A 4,800-nucleotide genomic window follows, 5' to 3' on the forward strand; every position below is an offset into this window, starting at 1 on the left:
GAGAATATGTAATTTCAATTTCTTAGTTTAGATTTAAACATTTCTTTTCAGTACTCGTGTGCTTGCGTCCCTTGGAGGCATTCTGTTTAAGTTCCAATTTTAAAGTCATCACCAATAAAATACCCCTTTTTGGAAATTTGTCTCAAGAGATTTGTTCCTTACACAATCGTCTGATCCTTTTTTAATTGTTAGCGACTATCCGCGCGAAACAAAAAGGATGTCTCAAAGACGCTAGACACAAAATATAAGCATATGTTAACACTTTAAAGTTACTTTGAAGTTAAAAAAATAAATAAAAAATGCTACAGTTCTCAAATCATTCAAGTTATTGGTCAAGTAAACGAATGCATTAAGAGCATTACCGGTCAATTAGCCAAGCATGAATTAATACTTTGAAGTTAAAGACCTGAAAACTAAGTTATAGCTTCATGACATTGTCGTCCCAGTTAACTAAGGTTTATTTATTCATGTTCGAATTGCAAAAAATATATTTAAAAAGTAGAATACATTATTGTGTTTCCTATAAAAATAAATAAATAAAGGGGAATCTCAGACTTGTAATTCGAAATTTCTAAACTTCGGTCTCCTTCTTCCTTATTCTTGGTTAATCTTAAGAGAGACAATAGGGTGGGGTAACCCTTCTTGTCCCCACACCGTCAGAGATTTCGAGAAGGTGAGCGGAATTGAGGATTATAAACACCTCATTTCCCACCTCGTGCTCCATATTTACTTTTTTTTTTTTAAATTAAATTTTAAATTAGAAATAACAGTCTTGATGGGATCGTGTTCCCCTTTTCCTCATTGATTCCCCAATCGAAAAGGGAGATGGAGCGAGAAAGGACGAGATGTGGTTGAGATATTTTGTCATCTCTATATAATCTTCAAGAATTTCAAGATATATTACTCTCAAAATGATATGATGAGCTCTTCTCGAATTGAAAGCTTGTATTTTGAAATTCAAGGTGGAAAACAAGCCATAAGTTGCCCTAAAATACATGCATCTGCTGAGCATTCTATTTATTTGATTTTTCATAAGTGAACGAGAACGTGAACAAATAATATAATGATAAATAGAGTGTCGAATCCACGAGGACTGTGTATTTGATCAAGTTAAAATTAATTGCAATTTTATTCGAATTGCAAACAAGTTGTAATTTTTCTATCTAATCGTTAAATTATTAATTAAACTAGTGAAATCAAATAAATGTGTTTTTCAAATATGTGAGAAGCATTGCTAAGATTTCGAATCCCCTTTATTATTTCATTTTTAGTGTAACAATTAAAATAACAATTTGGAATCATTCATGTAGATTAATGTTTATAAATTAATTGAAAGTCTCTCTCAATGGCGATCAAATATATTCCCCTCATATGACCCTTCAATCTCTCTATGAAAGATACAAACATAAAAAATGCATTAACAAGGGTTGAACACTTATTGAAATCATATAAAATATAGAAGTATATATCCATCCTTTATCAACCCTTAGAATATTTATTATATTGTGCCTAAACCTATTGTTTAGAATATTTATTATATTGTGCCTAAATCTATTGTTTCTCTCGATAACAATAAAATTCATTAACAATTCAATTGGTGATCAAGCAATTGAAAATAAGGATAAAAACTATAATAAATACCCACCAATCAAAGCAAATTAAAGTCAAAATAATTAATTAAAAACTAAAAATATCTTAACAATGGTTCATCTCATCCTAGCAATGTACAAAACTAGCCTAATATATTGAAATTACATGAAATCATATTTAAGTGAAAAGACTTAACCCGGATTTTTGATAAATTGAGAAGATGAAGATGAATTTTGAATCTTTTTAATGGTTTCTTGATGAATATCCAATTGTGCTTTCTCATCTTTGTCCAAAAATCAAGTTTAAATCTTCACTTGATTGAATTCTCACAAGTTCCTTTTAATTCTCTCACAAAAACTATGAATTTTTTCTTTGACGATAATAATTAATAAATATGGGAGAATAATATTTACATGAGAGGTGTAGGAAAGTGGTCCTTCAATGTATTTTGCTATTAGATATTTGTAAGAGTCAAAAATTGGTTGAAAATCATGTCAAAATTGGTTTCCTAAAGAGTTCTAATCGATTAAGAAAAGTTACATTCGTGCGCGCGTGTTTTTGTAAATTCACAATAGTCAATATTTTGGTCATAACTTTCTCCTCAGATATTTGATTCAGATGATTCATAGTGCATTAAAAAGCTAACTTAAGGGTTACAATTTTTCTATAAATAGAAAATTTCCAATTCAGACGTTTATTATACCAAAAATGAGTCTTAATATTTGACTAAAAATTTGAAAGATATTTTTTGTGATTGAAAATCGATTTATCGTAATATTCTAATTACGTTCTATTTCTTTTTAACTTTTAGTTGCACCCAATTGACTCCGAGCAATATTTAAAGTATCTCTAATGGTCCAAACCAAACATTGGATGTTTGCAATTTGGTCCCCAAACTTTGTACTTAATCATTTTTTGCCTTTTCAATCTCACTTTCAATCATCGAGTTTTACATAATAAGTGAAATATACAATAGATTAGGCTATAATTGCTTAAAACAATTTATTTCCAAATTTTGCTTGGTCGAGTGAGCGAAATCAACTTCCAGCAGTCACATGTGACGAAAATGTGTTGATTCTGATACAATAAGTTATTCAATTTTATATTATTTGCTTACTGAAAATCGTTGACACCATTTTGGAACTCTATATTTTTTTCCGTGTTTCAAGTGGAGTCTCCTCAAAGTAAAATTAATAGAAATCTACTCAAAGTAATTATCAATTTTGCCCCCACATTTTTAATTATAGAAATTTGCCATCATCAACTCTAAAATCATAGCTCGCCGTTGATCAGAATCAAACTTACTATTTAGTCCATCTTTTTAAAATTTGATTACAGATTAAAATTATAAACTAGAAAACTACAATTTGGTCCGAACCTAACACATGAAAATAAGTAAAATTAATAAAAATCTACTCAAAATAATTAATAATTAATATGACAATGAATTCAATTAAGTGGTGCCATCAAATTTTTAAACAATCATGCCACACAAATAGGCTCAGTGACGAGGATTAAAAACACAAGGACACGTGCAAAATCAGCTATCAGTTTGAAAAGAAAAGGCATCTATCCCTATCCATATTTGAATAGCATTATTCTTTTTTGAAATTACTTTTGCAAAGCCAAACAACATACAACAATCCAACCCAGTAAAGCCCCAAAACGTTTTATGAGTTTCAAGAATCAAGACGTCTATTCCTTTCTTCCTCTTTTTTATTGTTTATTTGCTAACTTTGAAACTATATCGTCTTCTTCTTGTCGTAAGAGTAGAGTTTAATATTCAAGCAATTGCAATGACTTTAACGACTTTGTGTAGCGTTCTAGTCATAATTTTTTTTAGTCTTGATCATATAAATCTTCTAATCTTTGATGAATACAAAAATACAAGATAAAATCACGATACGAACAAAATCATAATAACATTTTGTATTATGACACTCCTCAAAATATTAAAATCTTTATTTGATCTAGATTCAAAATTTCTATCACCCAAAGCGCTACACAAAATCCATACTAGTTCTTTGTTGCAAACTAATTTTTTATTGTCTCTAGATTCACTTATTTGAGTTATTCATGTCTAATTCTAGTATAACTATCTTTTTCTTCTATATGTTATTTCAAATGTGAGATCAACGAATTTTACATCTAGATATGAATCCAAATCGATTTTTTTTTTTTTTTTGATTGATTATTTGTAAGCCATGACATTGAAATAGATTTTTAAGGGGGCTCTAGTAATGTTAAAGAATGATTTCAGAATTTTCTTAGAAGTCATGAAGGCAACCAATTTTTTCAAGACAATAATTACGCTAAGAAGTTCTATTTGGATTCTTATCTAGAGAGTATATGTAGATTCAGTTCAAAGATGTCATCCATGTAAGAAGATCGAAGATGGAGTAATGCAACGCTCCGATTTCAAGATAAAGTGGACATAACTTTAATTTTTCTTTAATTTTTATTGAAAAAAGTTATACAAATAATATCCCGTTTGTGTTTAATTTTAGCTTTGCATACGATAAAAGAGTCAATTTCAAGCTCGAAAAAGGAGGATGGTTTCAATTTATTTATTTTTTTCTTTTAAAAGAGAAAAAATTATCAGCTCTTGGACTGCTCGTCTTGTGGGCTTCGAGCCAATGGACAGAATCGAATAAGTTTTTGCGGCTCAACTGTATAACAAGAAATGCTTAATGCTTAAAAATTATACTTTCATATATATTTTGAATTTTGATAAAAAAAAATTGTGAAATATATGGTTAACAAATTTATAAAAATTGTGATTTTCATGACGTATAAGCTATCGCTGAAAACAAATTTAAGAAATTTTGAATTTTGAAAAATTAAGGCAAACAGGGCTTTATGTTTTTCTAATCGTTGCCCCGTAAGATCGGTGGCTACGTCCTCCAACGCCGTCCATTCATCAAGGACAATACTGGCCCCACATAACATTATTCAGCGGCCAGTAATTCTCCCCCGTTGGAGAGCCGTATAAGTCCAAAAATCGCGAACTGTTCCTCATTCCTTATCATCAATCCACCATTGATAACCTTTCTCTCTTTCTCTCTATAGGTGTACTATGAAAATCCCACCGCGTGTGGTTTGTTCTTTTGATATGATCATATGGTACTGGGACTGAATGGATAACTAGAAGCCCAAAAAAAGTGGTGCAGAGAGAGAGAGAGAGAGAGACCGGGGGGGGGGGGGGGGCGT

The sequence above is a fragment of the Olea europaea genome, unplaced genomic scaffold (assembly GCF_002742605.1).
Source record: "Olea europaea var. sylvestris unplaced genomic scaffold, O_europaea_v1 scaffold568, whole genome shotgun sequence".
NCBI lineage: Eukaryota > Viridiplantae > Streptophyta > Magnoliopsida > Lamiales > Oleaceae > Olea > Olea europaea.